General features: G+C 39.9%; 1 long non-coding RNA gene across 1 annotated transcript in view; it reads right to left on the bottom strand.

The window, feature by feature from the left end:
- Positions 1-1,779, bottom strand: part of LOC133254457 (uncharacterized) — a 78,695-nt gene extending 76,916 nt beyond the window's left edge. Inside the window, exon 1 of the long non-coding RNA XR_009738675.1 lies at positions 1,288-1,779. This is a non-coding gene — a long non-coding RNA (uncharacterized LOC133254457). The remainder of the gene's footprint in view (positions 1-1,287) is intronic.
- Between the last annotated feature and the right edge of the window lie 21,074 nt (positions 1,780-22,853).

Raw genomic sequence — 22,853 nt, 5'->3', positions numbered from 1 at the left:
CACTAATAGATTAAGGATTGATTAAACTCAGGGCCCTATCCATGTTAGCATGAACTTTACTATAATCTAATTACATGTCAATTAGATATTTCAGTTCAGTTCAGTCGCTCAGTCATATCCGACTCTTTGTGACCCCATTAATCGCCGCATGCCAGGCCTCCCTGTCCATCACCAACTCCCAGAGTTCACTGAGACTCACGTCCATCAAGTCAGTGATGCCATCCAGCCATCTCATCCTCTGTCATCCCCTTCTCCTCCTGCCCCCAATCCCTCCCAGCATCAGAGTCTTTTCCAGTGAGTCAACTCTTCACACGAAGCGGCCAAAGTATTGGAGTTTCAGCTTTAGCATCACTCCTTCCAAAGAAATCCCAGGGCTGATCTCCTTTAGAATGGACTGGTTGGATCTCCTTGCAGTCCAAGGGACTCTCAAGAGTCTTCTCCAATACCACAGTTCAAAAGCATCAATTCTTTGGCACTCAGCTTTCTTCACAGTCCAACTCTCACATCCATACATGACCACAGGAAAAACCATAGCCTTGACTAGACGGACCTTTGTTGGCAAAGTAATGTCTCTGCTTTTGAATATGCTATCTAGATTGGTCATAACTTTTCTTCCAAGGAGTAAGTGTCTTTTAATTTCATGGCTGCAGACACCATCTGCAGTGATTCTGGAGCCCCCAAAAATAGTCTGACACTGTTTCCACTGTTTCCCCATCTATTTCCCATGAAATGATGGGACCAGATGCCATGATCTTCGTTTTCTGAATGTTGAGTTTTAAGCCAAATTTTTTCACTCTCCTCTTTCACCTTAATTTAACTGGAAAATGTTACCTATGTATTTGAGTAATATAGCCTGGTTGATCTCTCCAATCACTTTCTTATGTATTATGAAAAGCTTTGAAATTCTTTAAACAGAATCTGGTCAGTTTTAAGCATACATGTATTTTTATCATCTTCCATCTCACAAATTCAGATTTTCATTATATTTTCTTCTGTACATATCTACACAATGTAGATATATATATATATATGAGAAAATTTATATATTTTCTTCTGTATATATTTAGCACAATGTCATGGTCACCCTGAAGTTTGGATAATTTTATTTTGATTACATGAAGATAAGGAATGAAAAGTAGTCTGCAAATCTTGGAGAAATATATCTCTTTTTCAATTATCTCTCTCTTTTCCTCATATACATACAACATAATACATACACATGAACACATGCATTAATTCAGAGACTTGCAAACACATACAATTTTGTTAACTCATTTACACCCTCACCTAATCTTAAGCAGAAAAGTGAAAGTGAAATCACCCAGTCATGTCCGACTTAGCCTACCAGGCTCCTCCTTCCATGGAATTCTCCAGGCAAGAAAACTGGAATGGGTTGCCATTTCCTTCTCCATCCTAAGCAGAAAAAATGATTTTTAAAATGCAGAGATAAAGATCAAAAACTGTTACGACAAAATAATGAGAAAAAAAAAAAAAAAACGCTAAAGGGGAAAATCAGAGTAAGAACACAGGCAGGAAATCCTACCCGAGGGACACAGCTATCACTGGGCCAAGTCTTAGTGCATACAGTCCTAATAGCTGAAGCAAAGAGACAATATGATGGATTACAGGGCTATCATTTTCTTAAAAAGAAAGCACACCAGTTCATCAACAGAGGCAAACTTTCCTATCCCTGAGTTCGAAGATGAATTTGTCAAAAGGATCTTTATATAATAACAGTGAGCTCCATAATGTCCCCCATAGCAATTTACAAGCAGTATAGAGATGTTCCACATTCCTTACAGTACTCTGACACTGAAGCCAAGTGCATGTTGAAAGTTGTGGTTCTATAAAGCAGAGTGGGAAGTGAGGTGGGAAATAGACAGAAAAAGGAGAAGTTGGCAGAAAGAAAAGGCCCAAACATGCATGTTTCTGCAACATGACTTAATGCAAACTTATGCTTAAACAATGTAGAAAACAAGAGTAAATACTTATAATACCTTGTTTGAATACCAGTGTCTTTCCAAGTTTCTGACAGAAGTTATATAGTAGATTGTTTAAGTGTATTAAGTTACCCGACACATAGATAACAGAGATGGTACATCAGTCTGATAATTGAATAAAATATTGCCTTTGCCATCTTAAATAACCAAATCATATGTATATGATATGGTCTGTCAGTTCATTTCAGTTCAGGTCAGTTTCTCGGTCATGTCTGACTCTTCGCAACCCCATGGACCACAGAATGCCAGGCCTCCCTGTCCATCACCAACTCCTGGAATTTACTCAAACTCATGCCATTGAGTAGGTGATGCCATCCAATCATCTCATCCTCTGTTGTTCCCTTCTCCTCCTGCCTTCAATCTTTCCCAGCATCAGGGTCTTTTCAAATGAGTCAGCTTTTTGCATCAGATGGCCAAAGTATTGAAGTTTCAGTTTCAACATCAGTCCTTCCAATGAATACCCAGGACTGATCTCCTTTAGGAAGAACTGGTTGGATCTCCTTGCAGTCCAAGGGACTCTCAAGAGTCTTTTCCAACACCACAGTTCAAAAGCATCAATTCTTCAGTGCTCAGATTTCTTTATAGTCCAACATTCACATCCATATATGACTACTGGAAAAACCATCGCCTTGACGAGATGGACCTTTGTGGGCAAAGTAATGTCTCTGCTTTTTAATATGCTATCTAGGTTGGTCATAATCATAAGGGATTTGATTTAGGTCATACCTGAATGGTTTGGTGACTTTCCCCACTTTCTTCAATTTAAGCCTGAATTTGGCAATAAAGAGTACATGATCTGAGCCACAGTCAGTTTCCATTCTTGTTTTTGCTGACTGTATAGAGGTTCTCAATCTAAATCAAATTCCTTATCATTATACAGTGGAAGTGATGAATAGATTTAAGGGACGAGATCCAATAGACAGAGTGCCTGATGAACTATGGACGGAGGTCCATGATATTGTAGAGGAGACAGGGAGCAAGACAATCCCCAGGAAAAAGAAATGCAAAAAAGCAAAATGGCTGTCTGAGGAGGCCTTACAAATAGCTGTGAAAAGAAGAGAGGGAAAAGGAGAAAAAGAAAGATATACCCATTTGAATGCAGAGTTCCAAAGAATAGCAAGGAGAGAAAAGAAAGCCTTTCTCAGCGATCAATGCAAAGAAATAGAGGAAAACAATAGAATGAAAAAGACTAGAGATCTCTTCAAGAAAATTAGAGATACCCAAGGGAACATTTCATGCAAAGATGGGCTCAATAAAGGACAGAAATGGTAAGGACCTGACAGAAGCAGAAGATATTAAGAAGAGGTGGCAAGAATACACAGAAGAACTGTACAAAAAAGATCTTCACGACCCAGTTAATCACGATGATGAGATCACTCACCTAGAGCCAGACATCCTAGAATGTGAAGTCAAGCGGGCCTTAGGAAGCATCACTATGAACAAAGCTAGTGGAGGTGATGGAATTCCAGTTGAGCTATTTCAAATCCTAAAAGATGATGCTGTATAAGTGCTGCACTCAATATGCCAGCAAATCTGGAAAACTCAGCAGTCACCACAGAATTGGTAAAGGTCAGTTTTCATTCCAATCCCAAAGAAAGGCAATGCCAAAGAATGCTCAAACTACCACACAATTGCACTCATCTCACACGCTAGTAAAGTAATGCTCAAGATTCTCCAAGCCAGGCTTCAGCAATACGTGAACTGTGAACTTCCTGATGCTCAAGCTGGTTTTAGAAAAGACAGAGGAACCAGAGATCTGATTGCCAACATCTGCCGGATCATAGAAAAAAAAAGAGAGTTCCAGAAAAACATCTCTTTCTGCTTTATTGACTATGCCAAAGCCTTTGACTGTGTGGATCACAATATACTGTGGAAAATTCTGAAAGAGATGGGAATACCAGACCACCTGACCTGCCTCTTGAGAAACCTGTATGCAGGTCAGGAAGCAACAGTTAGAACTGGACATGGGACAACAGACTGGTTCCAAATAGGAAAAGGAGTACGTCAAGGCTGTATATTGCCACCCTGCTTATTTAACTTATATGCAGAGTACATCATGACAAATGCTGGGCTGGAAGAAGCAAAAGCTGGAATCAAGATTGCCGGGAGAAATATCAATCACCTCAGATATGCAGATGACATCACCCTTATGGCAGAAAGTGAAAAGAAACTAAAGAGCCTCTTGGTGAAAGAAAGAGGAGAGTGAAAAAGTTGGTTTAAAGCTCAACATTCAGAAAACTAAGATCATGGCATCCAGTCCCATCACTTCATGGCAAATAAATGGGGAAACAGTGGAAACAGTGGCAGAATTTTTGTGGGGCTCCAAAATCACTGTAGATGGTGACTGAAGCCATAAAACTAAAAGATGCTTGCTCCTTGGAAGAAAAGCTATGATCAACCTAGACAGCATATTAAAAAGCAGAGACATTACTTTGCCAACAAAAGTCTGTATAGTCAAAGCTATAGTTTTTCCAGTAGTCATGTATGGATGTGAGAGTTGGACTGTGAAGAAAGCTGAGCGCCGAAGAATTGATGCTTTTGAACTGTGGTGTTGGAGAAGACTCTTGAGAGTCCCTTGGACAGCATGGAGCTCCAACCAGTCTGTCCTAAAGGAAATCCATCCTAAATATTCATTGGAAGGACTGATGTTTAAGCTGAAACACCAATACTTTGGCCACCTGATGTGAAGAACTGACCATTTGAAAAGACCCTGATGCTTTTCAAAATTGAAGGCAGGAGGAGAAGAGGTCGACAGAGGATGAGATGGTTGGATGGCATCACTGACCCAATGCACATGAGTTTGAGTAAACTCCGCGTGTTGGTGATAGACAGGGAGGCCTGATGTGCTACAATCCATGGGGTCGCAGAGTCAGACATGACTGAGCGAGTGACATGAGAGGCATCAAGATTTTGCCCCTCAAACAGTGTACACGGATAGGTGTATAGTTTGTGTGGACATTTAAGGTCTTGCTGTGCTGATGTGTTTACATAGTTTCATGGAGATTTTAGACCATCAAAATGTTATTTCAAAGCTCTAATTTGCATAATAGAAAGACAAGTTTCAGATACATCACTTATAAAGGAGATTTTGTGTCATTTCACTTACAAAAAAGCTATTGGCTTAAAATTTGAAACTATTTTCTATAATAATAAATGCAACTGAACATTGCAAGAGCTTTGTGGTTAGACCTTGGTTGCAATCTCATTTCTGATAAATATTAGGTAAGTGAACTTGGGCAAGTGGCTTCAGCTTTCTTAGCTTCAGTTTCCTCATCTGTAAAATGGTGATGGTAACAGTTGTCTAGAGAATGACATGTGAATGTACCATGCCTAAAACACATTACACACTGAATTATCGATCACATAACCAACCCATCAATCAGCAACAGCTACTGAGCATTTTGAGCACTGCAATCCCAAATTCAGAACTGAGTCTTCTTTTGTCTTCAGAGAAGCAGAGACTCTATTTAATTCCACACAGTTTGCTAAAGGATTTGTGGTCTCTAAATGCTAAAAACTATATAAAAATATTAATATAAAGAGGAAATGATTATAGTAAATGATTGTAGTATGATTATAGTAATGTTGCAGGATATAAAATCAACACACAGAAATCCCTTACATTCCTATACACTAATAATGAGAAAACAGAAAGAGAAATTAAGGAAACAATTCCATTCACCATTGCAACGAAAAGAATAAAATACTTAGGAATATATCTACCTAAAGAAACTAAAGACCTATATATAGAAAACTATAAAACACTGGTGAAAGAAATCAAAGAGGACACTAATAGATGGAGAAATATACCATGTTCATGGATTGGAAGAATCAATATAGTGAAAATGAGTATACTACCCAAAGCAATTTATAGATTCAATGCAATCCCTATCAAGCTACCAACAGCATTCTTCACAGAGCTAGAACAAATAATTTCACAATTTGTATGGAAATACAAAAAACCTCGAATAGCCAAAGCGATCTTGAGAAAGAAAAATGGAACTGGAGGAATCAACCTACCTGACTTCAGGCTCTATTACAAAGCCACAGTTATCAAGACAGTATGGTACTGGCACAAAGACAGAAATATAGATCAATGGAACAAAATAGAATGCCCAGAGATAAATCCACGCACATATGGACACCTTATCTTTGACAAAGGAGGCAAGAATATACAATGGATTAAAGACAATCTCTTTAACAAGTGGTGCTGGGAAATCTGGTCAACCACTTGTAAAAGAATGAAACTAGAACACTTTCTAACACCATATACAAAAATAAACTCAAAATGGATTAAAGATCTCAACGTAAGACCAGAAACTATAAAACTCCTAGAGGAGAACATAGGCAAAACACTCTCTGACATACATCACAGCAGGATCCTCTATGATCCACCTCCCAGAATATTGGAAATAAAAGTAAAAATAAACAAATGGGACCTAATTAAACTTAAAAGCTTCTCCACATCAAAGGAAACTATTAGCAAGGTGAAAAGACAGCCTTCAGAATGGGAGAAAATAATAGCAAATGAAGCAACCGACAAACAACTAATCTCAAAAATATACAAGCAACTCCTACCCCTCAACTCCAGAAAAATAAATGACCCAATCAAAAAATGGGCCAAAGATCTAAATAGACATTTCTCCAAAGAAGACATACAGATGGCTAACAAACACATGAAAAGATGCTCAACATCACTCATTATCAGAGAAATGCAAATCAAAACCACTATGAGGTACCATTTCACACCAGTCAGAATGGCTGCGATCCAAAAGTCTACAAATAATAAATGCTGGAGAGGGTGTGGAGAAAAGGGAACCCTCTTACACTGTTGGTGGGAATGCAAACTAGTACAGCCACTATGGAGAACAGTGTGGAGATTCCTTAAAAAACTGGAAATAGAACTGCCTTATGATCCAGCAATCCCACTGCTGGGCATACACACTGAGGAAACCAGAAGGGAAAGAGACACGTGTACCCCAGTGTTCATCGCAGCACTGTTTATAATAGCCAGGACATGGAAGCAACCTAGATGTCCATCAGCAGACGAATGGATAAGAAAGCAGTGGTACATATACACAATGGAGTATTACTCAGCCATTAAAAAGAATACATTTGAATCAGTTCTAATGAGGTGGATGAAACTGGAGCCTATTATACAGAGTGAAGTAAGCCAGAAGGAAAAACACCAATACAGTATACTAACGCATATATATGGAATTTAGAAAGATGGTAACGATAACCCTGTATATGAGACAGCAAAAGAGACACTGATGAAAAAAAAAATAATAATAATAATATAAAGAGGAAAATAAGAAGCTTAAGTTGAAAACATACTTCTCTGGCTAGATATGTGAACCATGATAATCATGAGTTTTATTCTGTCCACAAGCCTATGAGACCTACGTTTTTTTCTTTTCAGATCAGATCAGATCAGTCGCTCAGTCATGTCCGACTCTTTGAGACCCCATGCATCGCAGCACGCCAGGCCTCCCTGTCCATCACCAACTCCCAGAGTTCACTCAAACTCACGTCCATCGAGTTGGTGATGCCATCCAGCCATCTCATCCTCTGCTATCCCCTTCTCCTCCTGCCGCCAATCCCTCCCAGCATCAGAGTCTTTTCCAGTGAGTCAACTCTTCGCATGAGGTGGCCAAAGTACTGGAGTTTCAGCTTTAGCATCATTCCTTCCAAAGAACACCCAGGACTGAACTCCTTCAGGATGGACTGGTTGGATCTCCTTGCAGTCCAAGGGACTCTCAAGAGTCTTCTCCAACACCACAGTTCAAAAGCATCAATTCTTTGGTGCTCAGCCTTCTTCACAGTCCAACTCTCACATCCATACATGACCACAGGAAAAACCATAGCCTTGACTAGACGGACCTTTGTTGGTAAAGTAATGTCTGCTTTTGAATATGCTATCTAGGTTGGTCATAACTTTCCTTCCAAGGAGTAAGTGTCTTTTAATTTCATGGCTGCAGTCACCATCTGCAGTGATTTTGGAGCCCAAACAAATAAAGTCTGACGCTGTTTCCACTGTTTCCCCATCTATTTCCCATGAAGTGGTGGGACCAGATGCCATGATCTTCATTTTCTGAATGTTGAGCTTTAAACCAACTTTTTCACTCTCCACTTTCACTTTCATCAAGAGGCTTTTGAGTTCCTCTTCACTTTCTGCCATAAGAGTGGTGTCATCTGCATATCTGAGGTTATTGATATTTCTCCCGGCAATCTTGATTCCAGCTTGTGTTTCTTCCAGTCCAACGTTTCTCATGATGTACTCTGCATAGAAGTTAAATAAACAGGGTGACAATATACAGCCTTGACGTACTCCTTTTCCTATCTGGAACCAGTCTGTTGTTCCATGTCCAGTTCTAACTGTTGCTTCCTGACCTGCATACAAATTTCTCAAGAGGCAGATCAGGTGGTCTGGTATTCCCATCTCTTTCAGAATTTTCCACAGTGTATTGTGATCCACACAGTCAAAGGCTTTGGCATAGTCAATAAAGCAGAAATAGATATTTTTCTGGAACTCTCTTGCTTTTACCATGATCCAGCGGATATTGGCAATTTGATCTCTGGTTCCTCTGCCTTCTCTATCTTTTCAGATAGATTTTGATAAAATGATTTACAAATCTATCTAGAGCAATTTTCTGAAAAACTTTGCTGATATTTTCATGATTATTTTATGGAGTCATATTTTTATTTAAACTAAAATCTGGTAAACTAATTAATCCAGGAGCTGTAGCAGTGTGTGAAATCCATTGATTTCTTTAAAGCATTGAGCTCACAATGGCCTCTTAACAGACCACCACTGGACACCATCAGATCACTTTTTGCCTTTGGATGCAGAGTCTCAAAATGTAAAGGAGTATCTCAAAAAGCTGAGAGCACCAAGGAGAATAGCACTTTGCATAACTGTGTCATGAAATTTTGCTGACTTTGAGTGTGGCTCAGATGGTAAAGAATCCATCTTCAATGAGGGAGACCTGGGTTCAATCTCTGGTTTGAGAAGATCCCCCAAAGGAGGGTATGGCAACCCACTCCAGTGTTCTTGTCTAAAGAATCCTCATGGACAGAGGAGCCTGGTGGGCTACACCCATGGGGTCACAAAGAGTTGGAAACCCTGAATGACTAAGCACCGCACATTTACACACCTATATGTAAATATGAATGAACAATGCCTTTACTTGCTCCCTTTCTCTCAGGCAATTGTACAAATGAAAAGGGCTATAGTTTTGCAAATTACTTTCCTTTTATCTTATTTATTAACAGCAAGAAGGGGACAGTATTGTCTCTCATATGTTATCTTCTCTTATATAAAGGCATTGTGGTGTAGCAGAAAGAATGTGGATTTCTGAATTAAATCAACCTGCATTTTCATTCTAGTTTCTCCTGTTCACTAGTTGAGGAAGTTTGAAAACACAGACACACACACACACACACACAGACCTTTTTAAACCTCGGTTTCTTTATGTGTAAATAATAGCTATCTCTTTGTTTAAAGTTAACTTTTCTATTCTAGAGAAAGTAAAATAACATTTATCCCCTTTGATATGAATGTACCACTTTATAGAAGCTGACACTCAGACTGTAAATGAAAACTCAAGCAACTCTTAATGCCATCTTTTCCCTCTAGCATTGGGAAGACAAGGGAAGGGAAGGAATTGCAGTCAGCTCGGCGTGTTCAGGGTTACACATCCCCACCCCTCCCCATACGCACTGGACACACTGACAGCCAAGAAGGACTGCACTGTTATCTTAACAGACATTCACCCTTAGAAACCCTCTTCTTGTCTCACAAGCCAGAAGAATAACAGAACTTGTGTCAGAAGATCCTAGGAAGTATATGAGGAGGATGTCAGGCCAGCCACATTCATGTCTGTTGCCTTACACTATCTCAGAGAAAGGCTCTCAGTAAACCCCGGTCTTACAGGTCCGGTGGGACTGGTAGAGTCTGGCTCTTTTGAGGCAAAGAGAGATGGGGCAGGAAAAGGGAGTGGCATGGAACGCAGCCTAATCACATCTACAGTTATGAAGGGTTTAAAGGTGGACTTTGACAGGATGGCCAGGAAGACAGGTCTTATGATATTCCAGGCAACCCCAACCAAACACATCTAAAATGAGAGTTAAAATCCAATCCCACATTTTCAGTGATTCCCAAATCCATAATGTCAGAGTCAAATTCTCTGGACTTTTTTTAAGTATCTAAGTAACTACACTTTTAAATACCTTTCAGGCTGGTTCTGTGACCAGAGAAAATCTCCTATAAAGTGGCTTCTTGGAAGAGTCTAGATTCCAGGAAGATGAACTAACCCAGGAACCACTTATCAAAATGATAATCAAATCCTTGTGAAAAGTGTCTGGTCCATGAGACACTTAACACATGCTAGTTTCTTACTGTAGAAGAGTCATTTCTCCTATCTTTCCTTCCCAGATGTCTCAGTGGTAAAGAAACTGAGACACAGAAGATGTGGATTTGATCCCTGGGTTGGGAAGATCCCTTGGAGAAGGAAATGGCAACCCACTCCCCTGTTCTTACCTGGGAAATCCCATGGACAGAAGAACCTGACAGGTTACAGTCCATGGGGTCACAAAGAGTCAGACTCCACTGAACAGCTGGGCATGCTCCATTCTCTCAAAAAAATATGTATTTGTTAAATGTCTCTTATGTGCTAAGCATTGGCGTTTATCTTGGAGCAAAGCAATGATGTGAATGTGAATGTGTTAGTCACTTAGTTGTGTCCAATTCTTTGTGATCCCATGGACGGTAGCCCACCAGGCTCCTCTGTCCATGGAATTCTCCAGGCAAGAATACTGGAGTGGATAGCTATTCCTTTCTCCAGGGGATCTTCCCAACCTAAGGATTGAACCGGGGTCTCTTGCATCACAGGAGTATTCTCGTCTGAGCCACCAAGAAGCCTTGAGAATGGCAATTCTAAACCTTCATAGGACGTAAGTTCTATGACGGATGAGTTACACTATTTCTCCCAGACACAGTCTTGGCTTGTGATTCATTAGACTAAGCATGTTACTAGGAAATTTAAAAAAAAAGCAAACAAAAACAGAACTGGAATTCTAATTCTACCACTAATTAGCTATGACTTTGGAAAACCATGTGATACTCTTGGATGTCAGTTTCTATAGAAAACAAATGGACAGATAAGCTTTATCTTTTTTAATTTTATTTTATTTTTAAACTTTACATAATTGTATTAGTTTTGCCAATTATCAAAATGAATCCGCCACTGGTATACATGTGTTCCCCATCCTGAACCCTCCTCCATCCTCCCTCCCCATACCATCCCTCTGGGTCGTCCCAGTGCCCCCTTTTTCTGAACATAGGTAACTATACAGTCATCAAACACATATCCTTGGGCTTATTCATGCCATTGTTCAACCAACCAAGCTCAGTAACCCTCTATTTTTCTTACCTGATCTTATTACCACTCTTCATGCCTAGCTGGCTAGCAATGGCAGCAGGGTTCCATTGGCCAAAGTGTAACCATGTTCCTGTGGCACAGTCATGCATAATGAAATGACTAGCAAGGCTTAAAGTGCAAGCACAGACAAGAGGGTCTCAAGCAGGGCACCCTCTCCAGCAGTGGACAGCTGCTCAGTAGCTGTCTACACCATGATTTAACACTGGGAACTTATTTTGAAACAGCTCTTTTCGACACCAGATGTCCAACAATGGCTATTTTCACAGGCCTTACACAGTCCCTGCAAGGCTGACACATGTCATTTCGCTCTAAAATGTGCTGTATCAATAACATGTCTCCACACCATCTCCTATCTCAGGTTTCCTGAGGAAAGGAAAATGCTCAAGTGAAATCAGAGACTCCGTTGGACGGACCGGTAAGTTTTAGCCTTTTTAAGGTTCCCCCATGTTTCAGGGTAGTATTGTGCACTTTGGTGATGCTGAGAACAGATTGATGCCAATAAGCCATTTGAGATAAGAACTAATTGGAAACAGAAGGTTGAAGAATGATGATGTTGGGAACGAGCAAAGGGGACAGACAAGTAATTATTCAGGCAGAATTTCTTTACACAAAAGGCAGATGGAAAAGGGAACAAAATTCCAAAGTCTATGGCAGAAGTAAGCAGCTGCACATTTCTTTTTTTGTGGCAAAGCAAACAGAGTGAGTGATTCACTCGGTTGGTAATGGGCTCCAGGGATCCCTAGGGAGTCACAATGTGCTGGCAGCCCACGGCATGTAAAATCACTCAGTGGTCTCCATCGAGCTCACCTCCTCAACTGACTCTAATTGTGAGGCATATGAGATGAGATTTAAGGAGAGACTGAAGAGAAACAGCCTCTTGTTCACACATGAATCATGGAAGAGGTGCGCTGCGGAAAAGGCAGGAAGATCAACACACACGCCAAATGTTCCACATTCGTAACGAGCCATAGATCAGAGTCAACTGAACGTTTCCATTCATAACCATAAACTCCCTATACATAAAAATCATGAAAAGGTGGCATCTTGGAAAATATTCCTCAAAATTATCATTGAGTCATCAGGTTGTGGACAAACAAAGCTCTGTGATCTCAGGGCTGACTTTGAAAAGCAAAGGCAATATAATAAATAGTAATCAGTGGGAAAACAGAGATGCCAGCTTCCCCCCAAAGCAAAAATACATTAGTAGCAATCTGACTCAGCAGGACTAATTTAAAAGATATTTAACACTGTACTGTCTACAAAACAAAATTTTTAAATAAAGACACAAAAAATCTTTCTTCATTTTTGTCTCAGGCTCAAACTTTCTACCCTCATTTTCCTGTCTCTCTAATATTAGATATAGATATGTACGTGCAAGAGTGGACAAATGCATTGAAAGAACATTCTTCAAGGACATCTCTCACAAGGAATGATAGCATTAAAGGGACCAGGTCCCCAGCTAGCTGGAAACATGAAACTAGATGCCAGGCTTCACACTGATGAAAAAAGTTTTTAATAGGTAGAAAAGGAAAAGAAAGAACAGAAGAGAGATAAGATCTCATATGAAGTAAAAGCCATAATTTAGTCAATACGGAAAAGAAAAAAGATAGGTATAATTATTAAAGACAACAAGAAAGGTCAATAATAGATTTCAGAGTAATACATTTTACAATGGGATAAGGTATAAATCTTTACAATGAGATTTTTACTCGGTTGGCATTTTTTTACAAACTGAAGCACATCCAATCCCAATTGCAACCACTTCTTTGCCCCAACTCCCTCTTCCCTTTTCCGCTTACATGTCTAGACTCCTTTTTGCTTCAGTTCAGATACCCACAGTTCTGCGAGTCCACTTCCTCTCAGTCCTCCCCTCTGGCTAAATCACACTCAACCTGTGGCTTCACACTCCCAGTTGGAGATGCCTGACTTGAGTTCTTGCCCCACCTTTAATATGAAACCTCCAGATTGTTCTCTCATAAAACTCATGGGTTTTCTGGTAAATTCAGTTCAGTTCAGTTCAGTCCCTCAGTCGTGTCTGGCTCTGCGATCCCATGAATCACAGCATGCCAGGCCTCCCTGTCCATCACCAACTCCTGAAGTTCACTCAGACTCACGTCCATCGAGTCAGTGATGCCATTCAGCCATCTCATCCTCTGTCATCCCCTTCTCCTCCTGCCCCCAATCCCTCCCAGCGTCAGAGTCTTTTCCAATAAGTCAGCTCTTCGCATGAGGTGGCCAAAGTACTGGAGTTTCGGCTTTAGCATCATTCCTTTACACAATGCAATTTGAAATTATATATTTATTTCTATGTTGGTTTTTCTTCCCCACCACACTGTGAACTCTCCTTGAGTGAAAGCTTCTCTGCTTTGTTCACCACTGTGATATCTAGTTTCTGACAGAGCGCTTGGCACAGAGTAAGTACTTAATAAAACTTGCTGCTGAATTAACAGACACCACTCCCCTACAGGCCGTAGGATTTTGTTGCTGCTGCTGCTGCTGCTAAGTCGCTTCAGTCGTGTCCGACTCTGTGCGACCCCATAGATGGCAGCCCACCAGGCTCCGCCATCCCTTGGGATTCTCTAGGCAAGAACACTGGAGTGGGTTGCCATTTCCTTCTCCAATGCATGAAAGTGAAAAGTGAAAGTGAAGTCGTTCAGTCGTGTCCGACTCTTAACGACCCCATGGACTGCAGCCCACCAGGCTCCTCCGTCCATGGGATTTTCCAGGCAAGAGTACTGGAGTGGGGTGCCATTGCTTTCTCCTAGGATTTTGCTACTATGGTTAAAAGTAATAATAAGTCTTATTATATATAATTGTATTATGTATATTATACATAACAATAACAATGGGCTTCCCTGGTGGCTCAGTGGTAAAGAATCTGCCTGCCAATGCAGGAAACACCGGTTGAATCCCTGGATCAGAAAGATCCCCTGAAGATGGAAATGGCAATCCACTCCAGTATTCTTGCCTTGGGAAATCCCACGGACAGAGGATTCTGGCAGGCTACAGTCCATAGGGTCGCAATAGAGTGGGACATGGCTTAGAAACTAAACAACAGCAAACAATAACAACAATTATATCTAGGACTTAATGATTAACCCTCTGTCAGGCACTGTTCTGAGAATCTTATTTACACTGAGTCATTTAATCATCATGACACCCCAATGATGTAGGTACTATTATGATATCCATTCTAGAAATGACGTTTATGCACAGAAAATTAGATAACTTGCTCAAAGTCAACTGGCTATTAAATGATGGAACCTGTATTAGAAAGCATTCCTCAGAGCAGCAGGACATGTATATATTACCAGGGATTTATTTTAAGGAATTTGATTACGTGTTTGTGGGGGCAGGCAAGTCTGAATCTCCAGGGTAGGCTGAAGACCCAGGGAAGAGTCGGTGTTTTCATTCAAGTCTGAAGCAGATCTACTAGCAGAACTCCCTCTTCTTGAAGGATGTTAGTCTTTTCTCTTAAGGTCTTCAACTGATGGGATAAGGCCTATCACTTTTCAGAAGGTAACCAACTTTACTTGAACTCTAAAGATTTAAATGTTACTCACATCTTAAAAAATACTCTCACATCAACAGCTAGACCACTGATTGATCAAAACTGGGTTCTAAGATCTCACCAAGTTAATGCATAAAATTAACCATCACAGAGCCAGGATACAAATTCAGTCTACTTCCAACATCCAAATACTTAGATCGTATACTATTCAGGCATTTAGACTGTGAGGATTCCCTTAAAGTTCATTTTCTATACTTTAGACAGTAGGAAAAAAATGCATAGATATTTGTGTTGTGTGTGTATGTAATTCTTTGTGAGAATTAACAATAAAATGCAGGACATTTGTTTCAATGAGTTCCACAGGTAAAAATACTTTCTCATTTTATTGGGATAATTGTTAAGTACGAAGATGGAAAAAGATAAACTGTGAAACTTACAGTTTAAAAATGACATATTACTTATTGTCAATTTTCAAATGAGTTTTAAATTGCAGGAAAGACACTCAGCACTTCAAAGAAATTCTTATATCAGTATCCCAAGACAAAGAGAATAAAATTAATAGTTGTGTTTCAAAACAGAACAGTGAATGGAAGTGACAACCCCTGAGTTCTAGTTTTAATTCTGCCAAGAATGGTCATAAACAGAGCCGACCATGAACACTCAGGATGACTATCAGTTCCCCACAGCAGCATCACCACCAACTTCCCTTCAAATCTAAGAATTCAAGTTTCACGCTCATTTTTTAGAGCAAAGTACCACCTCCAGACATCTGGGTTAAATAAAAAATATGTCACCCTGTGGTTAATATATTAAGTCATGGATATACAATCACACAAGCAAAATAATATATTATTTATAAGCCACCAGAGTAGAGAACCAAATCCTGTCATCATGGAACACGGATCCAGTCTTCTGTACTTTTCACATCCATAAAGTAGGGATAGAATTTCCAATTATGGATATTGACACATTATAGAATATTAACAGAAGCAATTTCAGAAGCACATTTTCAGAGAACAGCTTTTCCTTTAAAGTAAAGCTTGGTTTGTAGGAGATTCCCACTAGAGAACTGGAGTAAATATTTGCAAGGGTTTTTTTTTTTTTTTTAAGATCTGAGGATAAAAGAAGCTGTTTGCTGAGAACTTTCATCCATCATTAAAACTGATACCCTAAAGCCTGGCAGTGAATGGAGTTCTACTTCATCCCCTGACCTACCCACTTTTTGGTGTAAACCACAGTAAAGGTGATGAATCATCAGATCCCAGAAAAATAAGACTCCAAAGGTCAGTTCCTTCAGGGCAGAGTATCCAAATAGAACAATAGCTATGTCAATCACCAGAAATATACATCAGTTCATCTAAAATGTTCAAGCGAAAAGAGTCCAAACGGAAGAATCAAAATTTTATGTATAACTAGAGGCATGATAATTGATGATTTGGATCACCAAGAAACAATGTTTACATTTCAAACATCCAGGGCTTGATTTTCCTGGCATGAACATGAATCAGACAAAAAGGATATACACAGTTACACAGGAGGAGACATGTTTCAGCTATGAACATTTCACTGGAAATGACAAAAAGAGCCTGTGGGAAAACCCAGAGGACAAGAGAATTGAGTTAACACAATAGGAACTTGCACATTAAGATGAAGTTAAAAGGGATAGAACCATGCCATTTAAGAAGAGAATAAGTCACATTTCATGATTTTCCATTTGCCTGGTTTTTTTTTTTTTCTCTTGACAGTAAAGAGAAAATATGTTCAATCTTCTGCTGGGTTCCCCCAAAACAATGACATGATAAGGCAATTCTATGGGGCTCAGCAAATACTGTCAGAGAGGATATTATGAAAAGTATGTGATAAATATATCAGCTCATGAGAAAATATCAGAGAGGAAGAGGTTGGAAGTTTTTTTTTTTTTTTTTAAAGACTAGTTGTCAAGGGACTGTGTAAACATGGAGAAGAAGAAGTGAAATGATCTCCAAATTTTAAGTGTTGTTCAATCCTTCAAGTTGTGTCTGACTCTTTGCAACCCCATGGACTGTAGCACACCAGGCCTCCCTGTCCTTTACCATCTCCCAGAGCTTGCTCAGATTCATGTCTATTGTGATGCCATCCAACCATCTCATCCTCTGTTGCCCCCTTCTCCTCCTGCCTTGTATCTTTCTCAGCATCAGGGTCTTTTCTAATGAGTCAGCTCTTCCCATCAAGTGGCCAAAGTATTGGAGCTTCAGCTTCAGCATCAGTCTTTCCAATGAATATTCAGTGTTGATTTCCTGTAGGACTGATGTTGGAATAAAAAGAGTTACTGACCATCTGAACAGAAAACTGGTAAGGAAGAGATGCTGTGGGAAAAATATAAACAATAAACTGTTTTATGAAGCACCCCACTCCCCACCCCCACCCCTGTATGTCTGGAGCATGTTGACCTCATTTGCTGCCCCGTCTGAGATGCAAGAGGAAGGTAGAAACATGCAAGCAGGGGAGAGTTAGGAAGGGGGGTGGCAGAGCCTGAGGGTTCATTCATATGCACAGCAGGTGGCACCTGAGCCCTGGTGACTTAATAGGATCCCCTAAGTGAAACAGCAGATGGAGAAGACAGAATGGGCAAGTATAAAGATGGGATAGGCACTGAAAGAAATAGCAAAGTAATAAAAAGAATTGGATTATACAGTGGATTAGAAAGAGGAAGTATTAAATTTAGTAGAAAGGGGAAGAGAAAGCCTGTAAAACAAAATAGGAAATTGATGAGGAAAAGGGACTCAAATGCTAAACAGAACACTTAACTGATTTCAGAAAAATAATACAAACTGGAGACAAGTCAATTATCTTGATCAATCAAGTAACACAAATGTTAACTGAGACCAAGTTTGAAGGTCTCCCTCTTCTTCAGGCCTCCAGAATCTTTATAAAGCAAACAATTCCTCTTTGCAGTGTATTTCCCCCACACACCTCCCTCAGCTGATGGTGAGTGAAAGTTGCTCAGTCATTTCTCAATCTTTGTGACTCCACAGACTGGGGCCTGCCAGGCTCCTCTGTCCATGGAATTCTCCATGTAAGAATACTAGAGGTTGCCATTCCCTTCTCCAGGGGATCTTCCCAACCCAAGGATTGAACCCAGGTCTCCTACAATGCAGGCAGATTCTTTACCATCTGAGCCACCAGGTAAATAAATGGTAGAGGCAGATGGTGATGGTAGAGGCTCGCTTTAGTCACCGAGAAAACAATCAAAGTTTTGCACAGTTCTAAAAGCAAGTCAGACGTCTTTCTCTTCTACAAGGGTCAGCACTTCCATGATGTATAGCAAGTTCTAGCTATAACTTGATCTGATTGAGTTTTAAAATATATGAAGCCATGCAGAAGCTAGAGCTATTTTGCAAGCATATACCCAAGTAGAATAGCAACTGAAGCAAAGTTGGTTTCCATAACATTCAGCTCACAGTCCCCCTTTCTGTACCCCATTCCTGCTCTCATCTTGGTAGCCACTGGGTCTGCCTGAACTTGCCATGCCTTTCATCTCATTAGCATCTTGAGTAGGCACATTGCCAGTGACCATAGCATGCGTCTAACCGCTGCTGAGCCAAAGGACACATATCCGTGTCTTGAATCTTCATTAACAGACCTGCTTTTCTCTTATTTTCTCTATTTAATTTTCAAAATAGCTTTTTCCGGTTTTGTGACTTTTCAACATATGAATAAATGTTCTGCCTCCCTCGGTTCTAAAAATGAGTGGTTTGAAAAACTGTCAGCTGTAAGTCAGAAACAGGTTCAGATGGAAGCATTTTCTTCTCTTCCCTGTCCACTCCAATATTGAAAAGTCCATTATGCTTTATGCTTGTGGAAAAGCACAGGGCCACATTTCAACTTCACCTGAATGCCCTCTTGCATAGCTAAAGATTTTGCAATAGTTTATGAGGCGAAAGCATACTAGGGTTTAGTTTTTGCGGTGGCGGTGGTGGTGGTGTCGTGGGGTGGTGTGTGTGTGTATGTCCTTCCAAAGGGAAGGTGTTCTTTTCACCTCTATGCCTCTTTGGGGCTTCGGCAGAGAAGAAAGCCTCTACAGTTTACATTCGCTTTGTCAGCCCTGTAAGCAACCATCTGTTTCAGCGGTGGAGTGCGATCTGTCAGTTTTGTTTTTGGTGGGGATGTAGTGGCAGGAGCTGGCTCATAGTTGCTTCTTGGAGAACTGCAAAGTAATTAACCATTCCAGTACTGGCTACAAAAGAGATGGCCACTCTCAACGTTGGCCAGATTTTTGCTTTATCCAGTGCTGGAAGGACTACAAAAAACTGAATAGCTATTCATCGTGCTTCATTGTTCCCTAAAGAGGCAACATGCTCTTTGTTATAAAGGCAACCTGGATTTTCCGACATACCGTTTCATTTCAATGTCTGTGTGCCAGAGATGGAACAAAGTCTGAGCGCTGTAGACAAACAATCAGAACATGACAGTGACAAACACCCTGAGAGACCGCATTCACCAACATGTGAACGGGGACCTGTCGTCCGCAGATGATGGGAGGTGTGAGCTGGGGCTGGGAAGAAAACAGGAACGCAGAGAGAGCAGGAGATTTGGGAGATGTGATGCTTCTCTGATGGAGTGTAATGTTATAGGACACAGTCCTAAGAAATCAAAAACCTGGAAAGAGATAAGGAGCAACAAATTTTATTTTTTATTCTATTTTCCTCCTAGATTCTCTTCATTTGTCTTTCCCACTTTTTCTTTAATCTTGAACATAATGCTCGGTCTCTGTTGCCATCCATAAAATAGGCTAAACGATTGAGCTACAAGATGTTAAAAACACCTCTCAAATGGTTATGTAAAATAGATTTTGAGAACTTTTAGAAACAGTGAGGGGAATGAATAAATTATTCTTTTGTTTCTAACATTATGCTCTCTGGACACACTGGAGTATGTATTTATTAGTTTAATAGTACTATAGTACTAGTCAAACATAAATGTTATCTCCATTTTCAACTGACTCATTTATCTTTTCCAGCATATTAAAAAGTTTGATGAAATAGTTAGGTTGGCTATCATATGAGATAAGGAAATATTGTAAGTGTCATGGGCTAAATAGTCCACATAAGTACTCTTATTGCCCTGTACACAGTGGCAAGTTTTGACAAATTAGGTTCTCACCTTCTGAACATATTCTCAAAAAGCCATTCCACTATTTTCCTGACAGCTTACTAGACTTCTTGTTCCTAATTAAAGTTTTTCTTGCATTGAATAATAATTTATAAAAATATTTTACTTTATAATTAAAATCACTCCTTCTTAGTTAATAAGTAATTAATATGTCCGATTAACAATGTTCCTTTAGCATTTTTAGGCCAATCTCAAGTCTTCCATTCTTTTCTCCACACTAAACATTTATCAATTTTACATTTTCCTATAGATGTTTCAGTTCAGTTCAGTTCAGTCACTCAGTCATGTCCAACTCTTTGTGATCCCATGGACTGTAGCACACCAGGCCTCCCTGTCCATCACTAACTCCCAGAGTTTACCCAAACTCATGTCCATTGAGTCCAGGATGCCATCCAACCATCTCATCCTCTGTCATCCCCTTCTCCTTCAGCCTTCAATCTTTCCTAGCATCAGGGCCTTCTCCAATGAGTCAGTTCTTCCCATCAGGTGGCCAAAGTATTGGAGTTTCAGCTTCAACATCAGTCCATCCAATGAACACTCAGGACTGATCCCCTTTAGGATGGACTGGTTGGATCTCCCTGCAGTACAAGGGACTCTCAAGAGTCTTCTCCAACACCACAGTTCAAAGGCATCAGTTGTTCGGTGCTCAGCTTTCTCTATAGTCCAACTCTCACATCCATACATGACTACTGGAAAAATCATAGCCTTGACGAAACAGACCTTTGTTGGCAAATAATGTCTCTGTTTTTTAATATGCTCTATAGATTGGTCATATCTTTCCTTCCAAGGAGTAAGCGTCTTTTAACTTCATGGCTGCAGTCACCAACTATAGTGATTTTGGAGCCCCAAAAAATAAAGTCTGTCACTGTTTCCACTGTTTCCCCATCTATTTGCCATGAAGTGATGGGACTGGATGCCATGATCTTTGTTCTCTGAATGTTGACCTTTAAGCCAACTTTTCACTCTCCTCTTTCACTTTCACCAAGAGGCTCTTTAGTTCTTCGCTTTCTGCCATAAGGGTGGTATTATCTGGGTATCTGAGGTTATTGATATTTCTCCTGGCAATCTTGATTCCAGCTCTTGCTTTTTCCAGCCCAGCGTTTCTTATGCTGTATTCTGCATATAAGTTAAATAAGCAGGGTGACAATATATAGCCTTGACGTACTCCTTTTCCTATTTGGAACCAGTCTGTTGTTCCATGTCCAGTTCTAACTGTTGCTTCCTGACCTGCATACAGATTTCTCAAGAGGCAGGTCAGGTGGTCTGGTATTCCCATTTCTTTCAGAATTTTCCACAGTTTGTTGTGATCTTATCCATTATATTTTTGGCCTGTTATTTCGATTGTTCTTTTTTAAAAAAACTGTGTACATAAGTAATATTGAGGCCTAACCAAAACCATATGAGGCAAGGTAAGTTTTACTTCCCATTTTTAAGAAATTAAAGTCTTTAAGCTGGGAAAATCATTAGTTTATAAACTTAAGGGTATCATCTTCTCAACTCAAATATTTCAACTATGGGTCTCTACATGACTTCAAAACTTTTGAAGTATTTGTATGTTTAACTAGAATCACACAAATGTTTCTGTTGTCTTGATTAAATTCAGTTTATATTATCCCACCACTCCTTATAGAGAAAATATCCTGCATCTGACCTTTGGGCCCATCTGGTCTGGTGGCCATGGCATTTATGGATATTGTGACTAAACAGGTACAGGTATCTTTATCCTGCTGTCTGCATCCAAAATAATACAGACTATTCTTATCAAGGTAGAGTCTTCTAAAGAATATTGAAAGTTCAGCCAAAAAGAAAGTTCTTCGCAAAATTACAGAGTAAGAGGTTGTTTAAGTGGTGTATCTTTGACCCTCTCATTGTAATTCAGTATCTGTGAAAGCAGGCTCAATGTTATGTTCAACTTGCAATTCTCTGCTTTGGTGTCTACCCTCAGCCTCGGTTCTTTCAGCCTAATAATAGAAGGCTTCAGAGTGGACTCCATGACATTTGCCTATATCCCATGCCTTCTCTCTCTTTTGTCTTTACCTCTCTAGCATATTCAAATAAAATCCATAGGAAGATCCACTGCTCCCAAGAATATTGACATGCCTAGGCATCTCAGAACTCGCTGAAAGGTGATGACTCACCCTTATCAACAATCAATAAAATCTTTACAAACTGATTTATGCTGTATATTTATACTTCTGACCCCAATTCTACTTCCAATGTGTGGGTTTTTTACTTATTTCCAAGCAATGCAAAGATAGCATCAGAATTCACAGGTTAAGGGCTCAGTCTCAAGAGACTGCCCCCAATTCAGATGCAAATCACAAGTCCAGGTGGTCACTTGGGTTTCCAACTAACCAAATACAGATCAGAGGTTCCCAAGAGGTTCCCATAACCTTCTCAGATTTGATTAATTTGCTAGAGTGGGTCACAGAACTCAGATAAATGTTTACTTACTAGGTTGCTAGTTTATTATAAAAGTATAACTCAAGAACAGCACAGGGAAGAGATGCATAGGACAAGGTGTGGGGGAGGGGCTTGGAGCTTCCATGCGTTCTCCAGAAGTTGTTCTCTTCTGAACTCTTCACTGGTTCACCATCCCAGAATTTTTCTGACCCTCATTTTTTTTTTTCTTTCTTTTTTTATGGAAGCTTTATTATATATGCATGATAGATTAAATCATTGGTAGTTTGTGATTGAATTCAATTTCCACAGCCCTTTCCCTTCTTCAATGGTCAAGCGTGGGGCTGA

The sequence above is a fragment of the Bos javanicus genome, chromosome 9, assembly GCF_032452875.1.
Source record: "Bos javanicus breed banteng chromosome 9, ARS-OSU_banteng_1.0, whole genome shotgun sequence".
NCBI lineage: Eukaryota > Metazoa > Chordata > Mammalia > Artiodactyla > Bovidae > Bos > Bos javanicus.
This window is presented reverse-complemented; position numbering and strand designations above follow the sequence as displayed.